Source organism: Papaver somniferum, chromosome 9 (genome assembly GCF_003573695.1).
Source record: "Papaver somniferum cultivar HN1 chromosome 9, ASM357369v1, whole genome shotgun sequence".
Classification (NCBI taxonomy): Eukaryota; Viridiplantae; Streptophyta; class Magnoliopsida; order Ranunculales; family Papaveraceae; genus Papaver; species Papaver somniferum.
Window position 1 is genome coordinate 64,958,515 of NC_039366.1, and position 20,799 is coordinate 64,979,313.

General features: G+C 36.3%; 3 long non-coding RNA genes across 10 annotated transcripts; all 3 read left to right on the top strand.

Moving 5' to 3' along the window:
- The first annotated feature begins 1,174 nt into the window (after positions 1-1,174).
- Positions 1,175-6,591, top strand: LOC113310517. Of its 7 annotated transcripts, none has more exons than XR_003341188.1 (15): positions 1,175-1,369; positions 1,470-1,500; positions 1,640-1,724; positions 2,221-2,293; positions 2,412-2,709; positions 2,932-3,380; positions 3,487-3,575; positions 3,679-3,837; positions 3,921-3,999; positions 4,091-4,214; positions 4,335-4,389; positions 4,472-4,538; positions 5,549-5,614; positions 5,749-5,813; positions 6,251-6,591. It is a non-coding gene; the product is annotated as an uncharacterized LOC113310517 (long non-coding RNA). The 7 variants fall into 7 exon arrangements; XR_003341185.1 differs by having other exon boundaries at positions 1,176-1,369; positions 2,932-3,201; positions 3,325-3,380; positions 3,487-3,837; XR_003341182.1 differs by having other exon boundaries at positions 1,176-1,369; positions 3,487-3,837.
- A 5,049-nt stretch (positions 6,592-11,640) lies between these two features.
- Positions 11,641-13,074, top strand: LOC113314279. 2 transcript variants are annotated; one of them, XR_003342348.1, is made up of 5 exons: positions 11,641-11,837; positions 11,938-11,968; positions 12,107-12,191; positions 12,684-12,756; positions 12,871-13,074. It is a non-coding gene; the product is annotated as an uncharacterized LOC113314279 (long non-coding RNA). The 2 variants fall into 2 exon arrangements; XR_003342349.1 differs by having other exon boundaries at positions 12,107-12,182.
- A 325-nt stretch (positions 13,075-13,399) lies between these two features.
- On the top strand, positions 13,400-14,448 carry LOC113313584. The gene is made up of 3 exons (XR_003341947.1): positions 13,400-13,834; positions 13,941-14,291; positions 14,372-14,448. It is a non-coding gene; the product is annotated as an uncharacterized LOC113313584 (long non-coding RNA).
- The last annotated feature ends 6,351 nt before the right edge of the window (positions 14,449-20,799 follow it).

Sequence of the window (20,799 nt, forward strand, 5' to 3'; positions counted from 1 at the left end):
CACAGGTTGTACCTTAATCAATCATAGTAGATACGTCCAACCTTGTTTGTTGGATATGACTTGATTGATTACTTGAGAAATTGATCTTTGGAATCACCCAAGTACTCCCACACGTAAATCAGGTTCACGGACTAGTCTCTGTAAACTTTATGATCGTGAGAGATAGAGATATAACTCTAGACCACATTCCTTGGTTGAAATTCATTAAGTTGAACTCTCGGAATTGTGTTGAGTTTGTCCATATAGATTGCCTAAGAAAAAGTTGGTGGTGTATTTTGGTACCCCCACGTTTTCAATTGGTATCAGAGCATGCAAACACGTTTAAGACCTAATAAGTTTGTGTTTGAAGCAGTCTAACTATATGGACATCAGTAAAATCTCTGATAAACGTTGCACCAGTTTAAAAGAAACTGTTTTTATGGATTCTATGAAGGAGTTTAAAAGAAACTGTTTTTATTTACGATTCAGCCATTCTTCACCGACCCATTCTTCAACCGATGGTTGTGGATATTTTTGTAGTTAGATTCTCAATGCACGGCTGGTGATGAAAAATTAACGGACATAGATGAATGAATGGATAATCCATCTCTTGTTTTTATCACCTCACATATACTTTACCCAAAACTTCTTTTATTCTCATTTTTCTCCTCCTCTTTTCTCTTCTGGTTATTCCTTCGGCATGTGTAGTTGCAGGAAATCCCACAACACACCCCTTGTATTATCATGGCTATAATTTCTAGATCTAAACTTATTTGATATGAAAATAAAGATAAAAATAATGAAAATAGAAAATAAGACACAAGATTTACGTGGTTCGATCAATATGATCTACATCCACGGGGTTAGGGATCTTCACTATGATTGTTTGTAATTACATATGGATTACAATTTAGACTCCATTAATGAGTATTTGGAGCTCTCTCTCTGGTTTTTGGGGAAGAATCAAAAGATAATAATAATACAAGTTCCTTTTCTCTCTCATACCTTTCTCTTTATATAGATATTTACATAGTGGATGACAGCTTATATGTGATGGGATACAACTCACATTTCTCATAATTTCGAAATCACCGTGCGATGTTCTCCTAGGCTCACGTTGGATCTTAATTTGCACACATGCCACGTTCTCGCAAGCTTCCCTACATTCTCGCGAGATCTTATTATTGTGCCATATTTGGATCCTACGACATGTTTAGAGAAAAAAAGAAAAATCATTCCCCACTTCTCCTCTCTTTGGTTGTTTCCCCAACACCACTTAATCTTAATAGCCTTCATCTCATCTTCTTCTTCTGTCCTCTAGGGTTAGCTCCATTCACAGTTCACAGCTAGCATAACTACCATCTCCCATCACCACGAGCAACACCATCAGGTCCACTACCTTCTTCTTCTTTTTCTTATTACCATTCTTTTGGTGATTATTAATTTGTAGATGATTGAATTGGATTTTGATTTTGATGTTTTTCTTTTAGGGTTCGGAATTGATTCCTCCGAAAATATCTTGTAAGTTCCAAATCTGTTCTAGTTTCTTTAATTTACCTGTAGCTAACTAATCCTAGATCTATGCAAGATTTCATACATTTTCTTCTTGTTTAAATTTTTGGGTTTTTGTTTTTGATTTATCTTGTTTATTTGTTTTCAGAAATCGCAGGAAAAAACATAAAGGGTATTTTTCAATTTTCAGAAATGGAGATAAAGCTCCTTCTGCGGATAATGAGGTTATGAAGGTTCATGATTTTAAATCCCCTAATTTATATTAGTCCACTGTTGTGTTTTTCTTTGAAAATATTTTTTCAGATTGCTTTAACTCCCCTAATTTTCATTAATTATGGTGTGGTTGGTCGATTGATTTCTATTAATGAAGCAGTTTAAGCCTCAAACCTCAATGGTTTAACCATCATACACAATGTTGATGTGTGCTTTTGGTTTCATAGATGTTGGGTTGGTTTTTGTTTATGATTTTGATTAGGTTGCCAACAGTAGATTGCTTTTTCCTTTTTGGTAGTTGAAGAAACTAATGTTGTTTACAAATCTCAGTTCTTTCCATTGCTTACAAAGTTTTACTTTTTGTCTTTTGACTAATTTAAGTTTGATTTTTTTTTTAAAATATTGAGTTAGCTGCTCAGTTGCATGTTCTGAATTGTTAGCTTCCTTTTTTCAATCAAGACTTCTCTCTCTGTTGTAAATGTGTTTTATTTTCCTTTAATTATTATGTTTTTGTAGAGTTTAAAATATTTAGATCCTGGGAAATCAGGGAAATATAAAGGGATACATGTTCCTGGAAGATAACTTGAAGGTATAGTTTACTACTGTGGGACAACCTAAAGCTCAGAACTTGCAATTTTACGAACTTTAATATGCCATTCTCTAGAAAACACTTGTTTAATATAAAGTTATCTTCTTTCCCACGATAGGCGATGATCAAGCCTCATTATGTGGATCACATCCCAAAAGAAGTGCAAGGAATGTTGTGCAAGTTCTGGAATAGAATGATGAGAGAGAGGTGAAAGAGGAACTCTGTCGTGAGCTTAATCAGGTTATAGATCGAAACGTCGGTCATTTGTCAGGTGGAGAGATGCAAAGATTTGCTATTTCTGTGGTTGCCATACATAATGCAGAGATTTTTATGTTTGACGAGCCTTCCAGTTATCTTGATGTGAGACCAAGGCTTAAAGCTTCCCAAGTTATCCGATCATTGCTCAGGACAAATAGGTATCCCCTGCTTCAAAACTCTCATGCTACTAAATTCATTCATGCTGTCAAGCGGAACTCTGAATATGCTTTTACCATTGATGTTGTATGGGATAGGGAAGACAACATTTATCGCATGCTGGTACAATTCTTTAGATTCATATAGTTTGATATGTGGTTTTTTACCATTGATGTTGTATGAACTCGAAATGAGTGGGGTACTTGTTTATGTTGCATCTACAGGCTGGTCTCTTGAAGTCAGATGAAGTGGAGAGTTCATATGCAGAAATACCTGAATTCAATGTTTCTTACAAGCCCCAGAAGATTAGTCCAAAGTTTCAAGCTTCTGTCAAGGGCTTGCTGCATCAAAAGATCCGGGATTCATATATGCATCCTCAGTTTGTGTCAGATGTTATAAAACCACTCCGAATTGAACAGTTGATTGACCATGAAGTGGTGAATTTGTCAGATGGAGAGCTGCAATGAGTTGCATTATGTCTTTTCCTTGGAAAGGTTTGCATTATTACGTTTTGTTTGCTTTGATCTTCAGTCACCTTTCCTTATGGTATTAATAAATTTTGCATATTACCACAATAATGATACGATGACCAAAAATTGATTTCATTGTGACTGGAGATTGGGCAAAGGATTACTCTAGATATATGTCTCAAGATGGAGTGGAGATGACACATGTATGTCGTTCGGGTTGATGTTTTTGCTCCATAGTATTTATTAAGAATTAGTTGTCATGTCTCGATTTGATTTCACCTAACGTGTATTCGTTCTTCCTTTCCTTAGCTGCTTTACCACCATGGATATGGATATGCACCCTATGGCGCTTATAGTCCAGCACGTTCTCCTGTTCCTACCATGGGACATGATGGACTGTACGGGCCTCAGCACTACCAGTATCCTATTCCTTACTATCAATCACCAACACCACCTCCCAGAGACTGTATTCATCTAACCAAACTTCTGCTGCGCCAACAGATGTTCCCACTACTGTTGCTGCATACCAGGCCCCTGCGTCAGTAGAAGCCGTTAATGGAAATGTTAATGGTGTCTCGAAAATCGAAAGCAAGTGCTGGTGGAAACAACAATAATGGGGCTGCACCTGTAAAATCTGCCAATTCCAAACTCTTATGGGAGGTTGTTTGTCTATTCAGAGAAACAACTGGTGGGGGTGGTGTTGTATAGTGATGATGACTGAGTTTTACCTTTTGCTTTTACAGAGGCAAGCCTTCTCAAGAATTAGAGAAAATGGATTTTGAAAAGATTCCAAAATTCAAAGCTGGGTCATTGAATAAAAAGGTAAGTTTACTTTCCTTTTAGTTTTTGAAAACATTTGGGGCTGAGATAACATTTGTACCTAGTATTAACGAGTTTAAGTATTTTCTACCAGATTTTTGAGAACAAAGGAGGCTTGGGATGTAACTCAACATCAGGTGACAAAGCCTTGGAAGTTCCACTTTGCAATTGATGAAAGGATTCATTCTGCAAGAACAGTTTTTGAGTTGTTTGACAAGGTACAGACAACATTATCACTTTGCTCCTCTTCTTATCTGAAATTATTATCTATATATATAATTGGATATTCATTATCAAAAATGTTCTCTTACATCTTTCATTGCCATCACACTGAGCAGCCACTTCCAACTTCCAAGACTCACAACACAAAACCCATTTCATCTCCACAAATAGGTAACTTCTCAAACCACATTTTGCTTATGTTATATCATTTGTAACTTCTGAAGGTAATGATGAATGAATGATTGGCATGCAGCTGTAAAGTCTTCCACATTGTCAAAGGATAAGGCTGAGGTTAAGGGAGCTTCAAATCCCAACATGAGGTGACTATCAAGAATTCCTTGTAACTGCTCGGACCAAGCTTTGTTTATTCCTTCCATGCTCTGTTAGCTTTGCAGGTGTTCGATGTAGTCTAATTCATTTTAGACAAGCATGTCGTTAATTAGTTCTGTTGTTAAAGGTTTAGATTGCTGATGGTTTAAATGCTCATGACATATTCACTAATGATGTGGTTGTGTATATATACATACCGCTTTACATCTTCAACACATGATCCGATAGACCACTTTGAATCCTATGGTATGTCCTGTAGTACCATCATCGTAGTGGCCACATATGCTTGGCAGTAACAAATATCATATGTTGTATGCTACACGAGGCTCTTAGAGTTGCTTTCATTAATGTCATTAGGAATGTCATAGACTTCTTATTATTACCCTGGAAAGCTAGTCCAGGATCGGAACGCTGAAAACCTGATTTTCTTTTCATGTGCAAATCATACATATTTCTGGATAGCTTTCACCCCCTTGTTGTAAGCTTTCAAACCCTCAAATGCACATTTTATGTTAATTACTCAGTACACGTATAAGTCTAGTTATACTTATATCCACCTTATATTGTTTTTTCATAACTTCACAAATCTGATCCTTGTTTCGATCTTGCTGTCAACATCATATCAATAGCTAATAGCAACTATGCAACTTTAACTTTGGTGATCATCACTATGAGGTTACTGATGCTACTTTATATTCGTGAATTTTTTTTCATCCAATTTGATTAAGCATATTCTTTTGGTTTGATCCTTTGCTGGTGGTGTTGTGTTCGATGTGGGTTTGAATTTTTGTTGTTGTTCTTGAACGGTGAATATGGGTGATATATTCAAATTGCCTAGGACTCTACCTTGCTTCAATTATGACAGGAGGGGCTTATTGTTTCTAGTCGGCATTTTTCCGTACTAGAAAGGGTTTACATTTAGTGATCACAATTGTTTATTTTTCAATTGCTTTCAGTTTTTATTTAAGATATTAAATTGGGACATTTTTTCTGTACACAGGGAGGGGATAATTGCTAGTGGAGATCGTATTTCAGATCCTTCTATGGATTTCGACTTCTAGTTATGGTGTTACTTGTTTTTTTGCTTAATGATACATTTGATTTATGTTGTTAGTCGTATGATTTTCCCAACCAATGCCTTCAGTACATCTGATAAAGGTGATGCAGATCCTAATTTTTTTTATATGCGACGCATTACAGGTTGATAAACTAGGAAGGATAAGACTCACAAAATGGATGTAAATGCAGTACACTGGAGTTCTCAGGTCTGTTTTATTTTTCTAAATTAAACACACTTCATGATGTTAAAGAGACCTGTCCCTGGCCTTATAACGATTACTTACATAAACTTATCATGCAGTGTAAATTTCTGAATTAAACAAGTCCCATATATTTAGGTTCAGATACACGTGGTTCTAGCTAATTCCATATGGGTTCTTTTCACTGTCTCTTATTGTATCCTCCTTCGCATTTTGTCATTAAACCAATCAAATATTGACTGCTCATGCTTGCACGTTCTATCAAAATTCTAGTCATTGCATTTTTCACTGCAACTGAATATCAGATAGTTTTTCCATAAGAATGCAAATCTCTAGAAGTGTATCTCTTGAATACTTTCTTTTTAGATCCGTCATAGCATAGCATACAAATAAGTTCACAACTATGAACAACAAGGAACTGAAAATTGTTCTCTTGAAAACAGGTTTTCAGAAAGTTGTTGCCTATGAGTGCAAAATTGTTCAAGGTGTGCTCAGCCATCAGCTCAAGCAGTTTGGAAACAAGGTTGTACTCAGTGTTCCTGAAACCACAGTTGATGATGCAGAATTCCACGAGAATGATGTTTATGCAATTGCTATGGAGTAAATCATTTTGCTGGTTAACTGAACTTGTCTTCCAACTTATTGTTAGTTAGGACTTAAACTTATATTGGTATGAACTCAGAATTTAAACCCTTTTTTGTGTAATTTGAACCGAATGAATCAATGAATGTTAAATGGAAAAATTATTTGAGTTTGCCGGTGCAAGTTTGATTTGATTCTCATTTGATTTGGTTATTGTTTTGAGTTTGATTTGATTCTCACTTGAATTCTCATTTGATTCTCATTTGAGTTTCATTTGTGTTTGATTTCAGATTTACTCAGATTCAGTCAGGCTAGACAGCCAATCTGAATCTATTTTTTTTGTATTCAGATTTATATCTGTGACTGATTGAAGTCAGTCATAAAGTATTAACAGTTGACACACGTTGATATAAGATTTTCAACACCCTAGAGACACGTCATAGTTGAAAAGACGCTCAAACAGCGACCCTTTCTTCGACCAACAAAGCAAGTCAGAGATACGAGTTAAATGACTTGCTTTGGCGGTCGCGAAACTGTTGATTTCCACTATTGTGGCGATGTGGGTTTCGGTAGCTGGCGTGTTCTTCCCTTGTGTTGCTATTATCTCTCTGTTTTGGGATCCATTTCCTGTCGATTGTTTGATAGCATCCTGGGCCGCCGTTTCTTCTTCGCTGTCATCGTCCTTCATTGTTACCTCATCGATGTTGATAGGCCAACTGGTCGCTTGGTTTTCTATCGCGTCTGAGCTAGCGCCTTCTGGGTGTGTCATGGTGAGCTAGGCACGAGCCTCCGGGTGTGGTCGCCAAATGTTGAGGGGTGATTTTAGTTTTGGTTCTACCCGTCCTAGTCACACCAAATGACCTCACTTTTCTAGGAATAGTAAGAGAGAGAGTTGCCTTTTCATTGTACCTTGTCCTTCCTTATATAGACTTTCCCAAAGGTCCCTCCTTTTATAACATCATGATACATGTCCTAAACCTCCTTAATTACTTCTAATGTCATTCTAAAATATAACCTCTTCCTTATCTATTAATCCTTTCCTTGTCCTTCTTATCTCATGGGTATTTTCTCAATGGGCTTGGGCTTAGCCCTAAGTCTCAATATCTCGTACTAGACTTACCTCCCCTTCTAGGGGCAACCCGAACCCGTTAAGGGGTATTATTTTTCATGTATCAACACCTATAATTTCCCCCTATAAATACTCAATTTCAAACTCATTTCAACTCACCAGAATTTCTAAACGTCTCTAGAATTTCTCAAACTCTCAATCTTCTTCAAATATAAAACAATCCCACATTCTCTACACTTCTTAATTTTTTGTAATATGAATTCACAATCTCAAAGACAAGGCAACGTTAAAGGTAAAAAGGTCAAAGTCCGAGGTGCAAAATAAAACATCACAGAAGATGAATGCATTTGTCGTAATTACGTTTAATTACCCAAGATTGTGTGGATGGTGCAAAACAGCATGGTAATACCATGTGGGATGACATATTTCGCAAATATAAAAAAAAAAACCATGAACATCAGTAGTTGTGATGCAAAAGGGTTGTCAGAATGCTTCATTGTAATCAATAGGGAAGTCGCCAAATATGTTGTTGCAATAATGCAAACCAAGAGAGGCCTGGAGAGTGGTCTTATGGATGGTGATGTTGAAAGACAGGTTAGTACAGAATAACAGCGAAAATATAGCAAAAATTTTGGTTTCGAAAGTTGTTATCATATTTTGAAGGTGTTGAGCAAATATAATCCAGATGTGTTAGCAGATATTGAACAAGTACCTGAAATGTCACCATACAATTCTTCTCCTCCAATAACAAATTCTTCACCATTTTCACCAGGTCCATCAAATTCTTCACCGGATACCCCAGGAAATTCAAATGTCAACTTAGTTTTCAACAATGATGATGCTAATGTAAGAGCATTGCTCGATCAAACTCACAAGTGTTTGTATCTCAAGCTTGTTGTTAAATTTAGTTTTAAAAACTAAATCTTGATTTCTAGTCTACAATAAGTTAAGTCTCTGATTAAGATAAAAGATGTAGTTGAGAAACAGACATCCCGATAGTCATCATTGTGTTCTACCGTTTGAAGGTGAAGATCAACTGAAGCTTTTGAAGAACTTGTTCAACAAAAGATAAGTGGAGATTGAACCACCTATTTCTCAAGTTATATTCACCTTTCTATCTTTGAGACGTTGTCGCGTAACTAATTAAACTATCGTAAGTATATCAAGAATTTCGAGTCAAGATCCTTCTTGTAATTAGTCCTCAAAATATGACCAAGCTTAATGAGCATTTCATACTTGATGAATTTCAGTTAAGAACAATTTATTGTTCGCAATCAAAATCATGATTCAAGATTATCATTCGAAAATAGCCTGAAACCGTGACATGTGTCATTGATGCTATTCAGGAATGTTTCGAATCGATTTAGAAAAATATAGAACTACTACAAATTCAGATATAAGACAGTGTACATATCAGTCTTACAAACTGGGAAAACTGTTATAAGTCTGAAGTCGTAATACATGTACTCACTACACGTAGCAGAGTAGATATATGTCGACAAACAGATTTTTGGTACACATATTAGTATGCACACCTTTAAAAGTATGTGAACTCGTGAATCTGGATCGGTATGCAAACCAGTACGCGTACTTGAAAGGAAATGTTGGTTACGTAACTGGTTTGGTATCCATACCGGTACACGTACCAGAAAAGTTTTGTGAACTTCGGAACTTGGTTATGTTTAAATGGTATCCATACCAGTACGCATTCCGAAATAGTTTTGTGTTAACTCCGGAACAGGGTTATGTTTAAATGGTTTACATACCGGTACACATGTAGAAAAAGTTATGTGAACTCCGGAACTCGGTTATGTTATAAAGATACTATCGGTATACGTGCCATGACATAATTATTCATGAACAGGTTAAGTACTTCTACTTTGTACGCCTACTTACCATGTCGATTAAATTCATACGCACATAAAATTATTTCTCCGAGATAATTAGCATTTGAATAATCTCTATTTATAAAAACACCATAGACATAATTGATCCCTTAATTGTGTTTCGAGTTCAGTCTTAAGTGTTTATGTAAATGCTCAAGCTTATAGTTCAACTGGCTAGCTTCGGCTATCCTTCCATCAGTGTGATCTTATACACGGTTCGGCTACGATTCGTCCTAACCAGAGTGTATATCTTGATTATGTAAGTTAGATTCAAAGATTCATCCAACGGTGGATATTGTTTGCTTGGTTCCCAAAGCTATCTCATCTTAAACCTAAAACAACCTATAGTTTGGATATCTATATAAGGAGAACCTCAAACAACTGGGATCTTTGAATCCCCACTAATTTTTGGTGTGTCCTAGTTGTTACTAGATTCGTCCTCTCCAGAAACCCTTTTAGGTTTTAGCGACTACAAAGACTTCATAGGGATTCGTGAAGCTAGGTCCAACTATTTTTTTATTTGATAGCTCGAGTATCCTGATCTTGATCGATTGTTGAGATGCTCACTTGATCAAGATAGATGGTAATCATCAAAGTTCTCGTCGTATCAAAATTTGTTGATTCCACAAGTTTTATACTTGTGAGGTGAATAATAATCTAGACTGCACTTCGGGTTGCATAAGTATGGATTTTGAGGTTAGCTAGACTTTGTCTATTGCTATCGATTTCCATTACCTTGATCTTTGATCAAAAAGGGAATCACATATATAATCTTATCTATGAGAGGTAGATTGCTTTAAAGTCTTCAATTGAGTTGAAGCAACTCTTAGTTAGTGTGACGTCAGCTAAGGGAAACAATTGCGCAGAGTCCTGCTGGGATTCAAGAGGCGTAATGAACGCGATTGTAACTGAATTGCTGGGAGGTTTTAATTTTGGTCTCAACTACATTCCAGTCAGAAGTTAATTGGTAATAGGCTAGTTTTTGTAGCGGTTTAACACAGTTTGGTGTTCAATCTGGACTAGGTCCCGATTTTTTTCTGCATTTGCGGTTTCCTCATCAACAAAATTTATGGTGTCTGTGTTATTTATTTTTCCGCATTATATTGTTTATCTTTATCACTGAAATATCACAGGTTGTACCTTAATCAATCATAGTAGATACGTCCGACCTTGTTTGTTGGATATGACTTGATTGATTACTTGAGAAATTGATCTTTGGAATCACCCAAGTACTCCCACAGTAAATCAGGTTCACGGACTAGTCTCTGTAAACTTTATGATCGTGAGAGATAGAGATATAACTCTAGACCACATTCCTTGGTTGAAATTCATTAAGTTGAACTCTCGGAATTGTGTTGAGTTTGTCCATATAGATTGCCTAAGAAAAAGTTGGTGGTGTATTTTGGTACCCCCACGTTTTCAATTGGTATCAGAGCATGCAAACACGTTTAAGACCTAATAAGTTTGTGTTTGAAGCAGTCTAACTATATGGACATCAGTAAAATCTCTGATAAACGTTGCACCAGTTTAAAAGAAACTGTTTTTATGGATTCTATGAAGGAGTTTAAAAGAAACTGTTTTTATTTACGATTCAGCCATTCTTCACCGACCCATTCTTCAACCGATGGTTGTGGATATTTTGTAGTTAGATTCTCAATGCACGGCTGGTGATGAAAAATTAACGGACATAGATGAATGAATGGATAATCCATCTTGTTTTTATCACCTCACATATACTTTACCCAAAACTTCTTTTATTCTCATTTTTCTCCTCCTCTTTTCTCTTCTGGTTATTCCTTCGGCATGTGTAGTTGCAGGAAATCCCACAACACACCCCTTGTATTATCATGGCTATAATTTCTAGATCTAAACTTATTTGATATGAAAATAAAGATAAAAATAATGAAAATAGAAAATAAGACACAAGATTTACGTGGTTCGATCAATATGATCTACATCCACGGGGTTAGGGATCTTCACTATGATTGTTTGTAATTACATATGGATTACAATTTAGACTCCATTAATGAGTATTTGGAGCTCTCTCTCTGGTTTTTGGGGAAGAATCAAAAGATAATAATAATACAAGTTCCTTTTCTCTCTCATACCTTTCTCTTTATATAGATATTTACATAGTGGATGACAGCTTATATGTGATGGGATACAACTCACATTTCTCATAATTTCGAAATCACCGTGCGATGTTCTCCTAGGCTCACGTTGGATCTTAATTTGCACACATGCCACGTTCTCGCAAGCTTCCCTACATTCTCGCGAGATCTTATTATTGTGCCATATTTGGATCCTACGACATGTTTAGAGAAAAAAAGAAAAATCATTCCCCACTTCTCCTCTCTTTGGTTGTTTCCCCAACACCACTTAATCTTAATAGCCTTCATCTCATCTTCTTCTTCTGTCCTCTAGGGTTAGCTCCATTCACAGTTCACAGCTAGCATAACTACCATCTCCCATCACCACGAGCAACACCATCAGGTCCACTACCTTCTTCTTCTTTTTCTTATTACCATTCTTTTGGTGATTATTAATTTGTAGATGATTGAATTGGATTTTGATTTTGATGTTTTTCTTTTAGGGTTCGGAATTGATTCCTCCGAAAATATCTTGTAAGTTCCAAATCTGTTCTAGTTTCTTTAATTTACCTGTAGCTAACTAATCCTAGATCTATGCAAGATTTCATACATTTTCTTCTTGTTTAAATTTTGGGTTTTTGTTTTTGATTTATCTTGTTTATTTGTTTTCAGAAATCGCAGGAAAAAACATAAAGGGTATTTTTCAATTTTCAGAAATGGAGATAAAGCTCCTTCTGCGGATAATGAGGTTATGAAGGTTCATGATTTTAAATCCCCTAATTATATTAGTCCACTGTTGTGTTTTCTTTGAAAATATTTTTTCAGATTGCTTTAACTCCCCTAATTTTCATTAATTATGGTGTGGTTGGTCGATTGATTTCTATTAATGAAGCAGTTTAAGCCTCAAACCTCAATGGTTTAACCATCATACACAATGTTGATGTGTGCTTTTGGTTTCATAGATGTTGGGTTGGTTTTTGTTTATGATTTTGATTAGGTTGCCAACAGTAGATTGCTTTTTCCTTTTGGTAGTTGAAGAAACTAATGTTGTTTACAAATCTCAGTTCTTTCCATTGCTTACAAAGTTTTACTTTTTGTCTTTGACTAATTTAAGTTTGATTTTTTTTTTAAAATATTGAGTTAGCTGCTCAGTTGCATGTTCTGAATTGTTAGCTTCCTTTTTTCAATCAAGACTTCTCTCTCTGTTGTAAATGTGTTTTATTTTCCTTTAATTATTATGTTTTTGTAGAGTTTAAAATATTTAGATCCTGGGAAATCAGGGAAATATAAAGGGATACATGTTCCTGGAAGATAACTTGAAGGTATAGTTTACTACTGGGGACAACCTAAAGCTCAGAACTTGCAATTTACGAACTTTAATATGCCTTCTCTAGAAAACACTTGTTTAAATAAAGTTATCTTCTTTCCCACGATAGGCGATGATCAAGCCTCATTATGTGGATCACATCCCAAAAGAAGTGCAAGGAATGTTGTGCAAGTTCTGGAATAGAATGATGAGAGAGAGGTGAAAGAGGAACTCTGTCGTGAGCTTAATCAGGTTATAGATCGAAACGTCGGTCATTTGTCAGGTGGAGAGATGCAAAGATTTGCTATTTCTGTGGTTGCCATACATAATGCAGAGATTTTATGTTTGACGAGCCTTCCAGTTATCTTGATGTGAGACCAAGGCTTAAAGCTTCCCAAGTTATCCGATCATTGCTCAGGAAAATAGGTATCCCCTGCTTCAAAACTCTCATGCTACTAAATTCATTCATGCTGTCAAGCGGAACTCTGAATATGCTTTACCATTGATGTTGTATGGGATAGGGAAGACAACATTTATCGCATGCTGGTACAATTCTTTAGATTCATATAGTTTGATATGTGGTTTTTTACCATTGATGTTGTATGAACTCGAAATGAGTGGGGTACTTGTTTATGTTGCATCTACAGGCTGGTCTTGAAGTCAGATGAAGTGGAGAGTTCATATGCAGAAATACCTGAATTCAATGTTTCTTACAAGCCCCAGAAGATTAGTCCAAAGTTTCAAGCTTCTGTCAAGGGCTTGCTGCATCAAAAGATCCGGGATTCATATATGCATCCTCAGTTTGTGTCAGATGTTATAAAACCACTCCGAATTGAACAGTTGATTGACCATGAAGTGGTGAATTTGTCAGATGGAGAGCTGCAATGAGTTGCATTATGTCTTTTCCTTGGAAAGGTTTGCATTATTACGTTTTGTTTGCTTTGATCTTCAGTCACCTTTCCTTATGGTATTAATAAATTTTGCATATTACCACAATAATGATACGATGACCAAAAATTGATTTCATTGTGACTGGAGATTGGGCAAAGGATTACTCTAGATATATGTCTCAAGATGGAGTGGAGATGACACATGTATGTCGTTCGGGTTGATGTTTTTGCTCCATAGTATTTATTAAGAATTAGTTGTCATGTCTCGATTTGATTTCACCTAACGTGTATTCGTTCTTCCTTTCCTTAGCTGCTTTACCACCATGGATATGGATATGCACCCTATGGCGCTTATAGTCCAGCACGTTCTCCTGTTCCTACCATGGGACATGATGGACTGTACGGGCCTCAGCACTACCAGTATCCTATTCCTTACTATCAATCACCAACACCACCTCCCAGAGACTGTATTCATCTAACCAAACTTCTGCTGCGCCAACAGATGTTCCCACTACTGTTGCTGCATACCAGGCCCCTGCGTCAGTAGAAGCCGTTAATGGAAATGTTAATGGTGTCTCGAAAATCGAAAGCAAGTGCTGGTGGAAACAACAATAATGGGGCTGCACCTGTAAAATCTGCCAATTCCAAACTCTTATGGGAGGTTGTTTGTCTATTCAGAAACAACTGGTGGGGGTGGGTTGTATAGTGATGATGACTGAGTTTTACCTTTTGCTTTTACAGAGGCAAGCCTTCTCAAGAATTAGAGAAAATGGATTTTGAAAAGATTCCAAAATTCAAAGCTGGGTCATTGAATAAAAGGTAAGTTTACTTTCCTTTTAGTTTTTGAAAACATTTGGGGCTGAGATAACATTTGTACCTAGTATTAACGAGTTTAAGTATTTCTACCAGATTTTTGAGAACAAAGGAGGCTTGGGAAACTCAACATCAGGTGACAAAGCCTTGGAAGTTCCACTTTGCAATTGATGAAAGGATTCATTCTGCAAGAACAGTTTTTGAGTTGTTTGACAAGGTACAGACAACATTATCACTTTGCTCCTCTTCTTATCTGAAATTATTATCTAATATATAATTGGATATTCATTATCAAAAATGTTCTCTTACATCTTTCATTGCCATCACACTGAGCAGCCACTTCCAACTTCCAAGACTCACAACACAAAACCCATTTCATCTCCACAAATAGGTAACTTCTCAAACCACATTTTGCTTATGTTATATCATTTGTAACTTCTGAAGGTAATGATGAATGAATGATTGGCATGCAGCTGTAAAGTCTTCCACATTGTCAAAGGATAAGGCTGAGGTTAAGGGAGCTTCAAATCCCAACATGAGGTGACTATCAAGAATTCCTTGTAACTGCTCGGACCAAGCTTGTTTATTCCTTCCATGCTCTGTTAGCTTTGCAGGTGTTCGATGTAGTCTAATTCATTTTAGACAAGCATGTCGTTAATTAGTTCTGTTGTTAAGGTTTAGATTGCTGATGGTTTAAATGCTCATGACATATTCACTAATGATGTGGTTGTGTATATATACATACCGCTTTACATCTTCAACACATGATCCGATAGACCACTTTGAATCCTATGGTATGTCCTGTAGTACCATCATCGTAGTGGCCACATATGCTTGGCAGTAACAAATATCATATGTTGTATGCTACACGAGGCTCTTAGAGTTGCTTTCATTAATGTCATTAGGAATGTCATAGACTTCTTATTATTACCCTGGAAAGCTAGTCCAGGATCGGAACGCTGAAAACCTGATTTTCTTTTCATGTGCAAATCATACATATTTCTGGATAGCTTTCACCCCCTTGTTGTAAGCTTTCAAACCCTCAAATGCACATTTTATGTTAATTACTCAGTACACGTATAAGTCTAGTTTACTTATATCCACCTTATATTGTTTTTCATAACTTCACAAATCTGATCCTTGTTTCGATCTTGCTGTCAACATCATATCAATAGCTAATAGCAACTATGCAACTTTAACTTTGGTGATCATCACTATGAGGTTACTGATGCTACTTTATATTCGTGAATTTTTTTTCATCCAATTTGATAAGCATATTCTTTTGGTTTGATCCTTTGCTGGTGGTGTTGTGTTCGATGTGGGTTTGAATTTTTGTTGTTGTTCTTGAACGGTGAATATGGGTGATATATTCAAATTGCCTAGGACTCTACCTTGCTTCAATTATGACAGGAGGGGCTTATTGTTTCTAGTCGGCATTTTCCGTACTAGAAAGGGTTTACATTTAGTGATCACAATTGTTTATTTTTCAATTGCTTTCAGTTTTTATTTAAGATATTAAATTGGGACATTTTTTCTGTACACAGGGAGGGGATAATTGCTAGTGGAGATCGTATTTCAGATCCTTCTATGGATTTCGACTTCTAGTTATGGTGTTACTTGTTTTTTTGCTTAATGATACATTTGATTTATGTTGTTAGTCGTATGATTTTCCCAACCAATGCCTTCAGTACATCTGATAAAGGTGATGCAGATCCTAATTTTTTTATATGCGACGCATTACAGGTTGATAAACTAGGAAGGATAAGACTCACAAAATGGATGTAAATGCAGTACACTGGAGTTCTCAGGTCTGTTTTATTTTTCTAAATTAAACACACTTCATGATGTTAAAGAGACCTGTCCCTGGCCTTATAACGATTACTTACATAAACTTATCATGCAGTGTAAATTTCTGAATTAAACAAGTCCCATATATTTAGGTTCAGATACACGTGGTTCTAGCTAATCCATATGGGTTCTTTTCACTGTCTCTTATTGTATCCTCCTTCGCATTTTGTCATTAAACCAATCAAAATTGACTGCTCATGCTTGCACGTTCTATCAAAATTCTAGTCATTGCATTTTTCACTGCAACTGAATATCAGATAGTTTTTCCATAAGAATGCAAATCTCTAGAAGTGTATCTCTTGAATACTTTCTTTTAGATCCGTCATAGCATAGCATACAAATAAGTTCACAACTATGAACAACAAGGAACTGAAAATTGTTCTCTTGAAACAGGTTTTCAGAAAGTTGTTGCCTATGAGTGCAAAATTGTTCAAGGTGTGCTCAGCCATCAGCTCAAGCAGTTTGGAAACAAGGTTGTACTCAGTGTTCCTGAAACCACAGTTGATGATGCAGAATTCCACGAGAATGATGTTTATGCAATTGCTATGGAGTAAATCATTTTGCTGGTTAACTGAACTTGTCTTCCAACTTATTGTTAGTTAGGACTTAAACTTATATTGGTATGAACTCAGAATTTAAACCCTTTTTTGTGTAATTTGAACCGAATGAATCAATGAATGTTAAATGGAAAAATTATTTGAGTTTGCCGGTGCAAGTTTGATTTGATTCTCTTGATTTGGTTATGTTTTGAGTTTGATTGATTCTCACTTGAATTCTCATTTGATTCTCATTTGAGTTTCATTGTGTTTGATTTCAGATTTACTCAGATTCAGTCAGGCTAGACAGCCAATCTGAATCTATTTTTTTGTATTCAGATTTATATCTGTGACTGATTGAAGTCAGTCATAAAGTATTAACAGTTGACACACGTTGATATAAGATTTTCAACACCCTAGAGACACGTCATAGTTGAAAAGACGCTCAAACAGCGACCCTTCTTCGACCAACAAAGCAAGTCATAGATACGAGTTAAATGACTTGCTTTGGCGGTCGCGAAACTGTTGATTTCCACTATTGTGGCGATGTGGGTTTCGGTAGCTGGCGTGTTCTTCCCTTGTGTTGCTATTATCTCTCTGTTTTGGGATCCATTTCCTGTCGATTGTTTGATAGCATCCTGGGCCGCCGTTTCTTCTTCGCTGTCATCGTCCTTCATTGTTACCTCATCGATGTTGATAGGCCAACTGGTCGCTTGGTTTCTATCGCGTCTGAGCTAGCGCCTTCTGGGTGTGTCATGTGAGCTAGGCACGAGCCCCGGGTGTGGTCGCCAAATGTTGAGGGGTGATTTTAGTTTTGGTTCTACCCGTCCTAGTCACACCAATGACCTCACTTTTCTAGGAATAGTAAGAGAGAGAGTTGCCTTTTCATTGTACTTGTCCTCTTATATAGACTTCCCAAAGGTCCTCCTTTATAACTCATGATACATGTCCTAAACCTCCTTAATTACTTCTAATGTCATTCTAAAATATAACCTCTTCCTTATCTATTAATCCTTTCCTTGTCCTTCTATCTCATGGGTATTTTCTCAATGGGCTTGGGCTAGCCCTAAGTCTCAATATCTCGTACGACTTACCTCCCCTTCTAGGGGCAACCCGAACCCGTTAAGGGGTATTTTCATGTATCAACACCTATAATTTCCCCCTATAAATACTCAATTTCAAACTCATTTCAATCACCAGAATTTCTAAACGTCTCTAGAATTTCTCAAACTCTCATTTTCAAATATAAACAATCCCACATTCTCTACACTTCTTAATTTTTTGAATGAATTCACAATCTCAAAGACAAGGCAACGTTAAAGGTAAAAAGGTCAAAGTCCGAGGTGCAAAATAAACATCACAGAAGATGAATGCATTTGTCGTAATACGTTTAATTACCCAAGATTGTGTGGATGGTGCAAAACAGCATGGTAATACCATGTGGGATGACATATTTCGCAAATATAAAAAAAAAACCATGAACATCAGTAGTTGTGATGCAAAAGGGTTGTCAGAATGCTTCATTGTAATCAATAGGGAAGTCGCCAAATATGTTGTTGCAATAATGCAAACCAAGAGAGGCCTGGAGAGTGGTCTTATGGATGGTGATGTTGAAAGACAGGTTAGTACAGAATAACAGCGAAAATATAGCAAAAATTTTGGTTTCGAAAGTTGTTATCATATTTTGAAGGTGTTGAGCAAATATAATCCAGATGTGTTAGCAGATATTGAACAAGTACCTGAAATGTCACCATACAATTCTTCTCCTCCAATAACAAATTCTTCACCATTTTCACCAGGTCCATCAAATTCTTCACCGGATACCCCAGGAAATTCAAATGTCAACTTAGTTTTCAACAATGATGATGCTAATGTAAGAGCATTGCTCGATCAAACTCACAAGTGTTTGTATCTCAAGCTTGTTGTTAAATTTAGTTTTAAAAACTAAATCTTGATTTCTAGTCTACAATAAGTTAAGTCTCTGATTAAGATAAAAGATGTAGTTGAGAAACAGACATCCCGATAGTCATCATTGTGTTCTACCGTTTGAAGGTGAAGATCAACTGAAGCTTTTGAAGAACTTGTTCAACAAAAGATAAGTGGAGATTGAACCACCTATTTCTCAAGTTATATTCACCTTTCTATCTTTGAGACGTTGTCGCGTAACTAATTAAACTATCGTAAGTATATCAAGAATTTCGAGTCAAGATCCTTCTTGTAATTAGTCCTCAAAATATGACCAAGCTTAATGAGCATTTCATACTTGATGAATTTCAGTTAAGAACAATTTATTGTTCGCAATCAAAATCATGATTCAAGATTATCATTCGAAAATAGCCTGAAACCGTGACATGTGTCATTGATGCTATTCAGGAATGTTTCGAATCGATTTAGAAAAATATAGAACTACTACAAATTCAGATATAAGACAGTGTACATATCAGTCTTACAAACTGGGAAAACTGTTATAAGTCTGAAGTCGTAATACATGTACTCACTACACGTAGCAGAGTAGATATATGTCGACAAACAGATTTTTGGTACACATATTAGTATGCACACCTTTAAAAGTATGTGAACTCGTGAATCTGGATCGGTATGCAAACCAGTACGCGTACTTGAAAGGAAATGTTGATTACAGAACTGGTTTTGTATCCATACCGGTACACGTGCCAAAAAAGTTTTGTGAACTTCGGAACTTGGTTATGTTTAAATGGTATCCATACCAGTACGCATACCGAAATAGTTCCGTGTTAACTCCGGAACAGGGTTATGTTTAAATGGTTTACATACCAGTACACATGTAGAAAAAGTTATGTGAACTCCGAAACTCGGTTATGTTATAAAGATACATACCGGTATACGTTCCATGACATAATTATTCATGAACAAGTTAAGTACTTCTACTTTGTACGCCTACTTACCATGTCGATTAAATTCATACGCACATAAAATTATTTCTCCGAGATAATTAGCATTTGAATAATCTCTATTTATAAAAACACCATAGACATAATTGATCCCCTAATTGTGTTTAAAGTTGAGTCTTAAGCGTTTATGTAAATGCTCAAGCTTATAGTTCAGTTGGTTAACTTCGGCTAACCTTCCATGAGAGTGATCTTATACACGGTTAGGCTACGATTCGTCCTAACCAGACTGTATATCTTGATTATGTAAATCAGATTCAAAGATTCATCCAACGGTGGATATTGTTTGCTTGGTTCCCAAAGCTATCTCATCTTAAACCTAAAGCAACCTATAGTTTGGATGTCTATATAAGGGGAACCTCAAACAACTGGGATCTTTGAATCCCGACACTAATTTTTGGTGTTTCCTAGTTGTTACTAGATTCGTCCTCTCCAGAAACCGTTTTAGGTTTTAGCGACTACAAAGACTTCATAGGGATTCGTGAAGCCAGGTCCAGCTATTTTTTATTTGATAGCTCGAGTATCCTGATCTTGATCGATTGTTGAGCTGCTCACTTGATCAAGATAGATAGTAATTATCAAAGTTCTCTTCGTATCAAAATTTGTTGATTCCACAAGTTTTATACTTGTGAGGTGAATAATAATCTAGGCTGCACTTCGGGTTGCATAAGTATGGATTTTGAGGTTAGCTAGACTTTTTCTATTGCTATCGATTTCCATTACCTTGATCTTTGATCAAAAAGGGAATCACATATATAATCTTATCTATGAGAGGTAGATTGCTTTAAAGTCTTCAATTGAGTTGAAGCAACTCTTAGTTAGTGTGACGTCAGCTAAAGGAAACAATTGCGCAGAGTCCTGCTGGGATTCAAGAGGCGTAATGAACGCGATTGTAACTGAATTGCTGGGAGGTTTTAATTTTGGTCTCATCTACATTCCAGTCAGAAGTTAATTGGTAATAGGCTAGTTTCTGTAGCGGTTTAACACAGTTTGGTGCTCAATCTGGACTAGGTCCCGAGTTTTTTCTGCATTTGCGGTTTCCTCA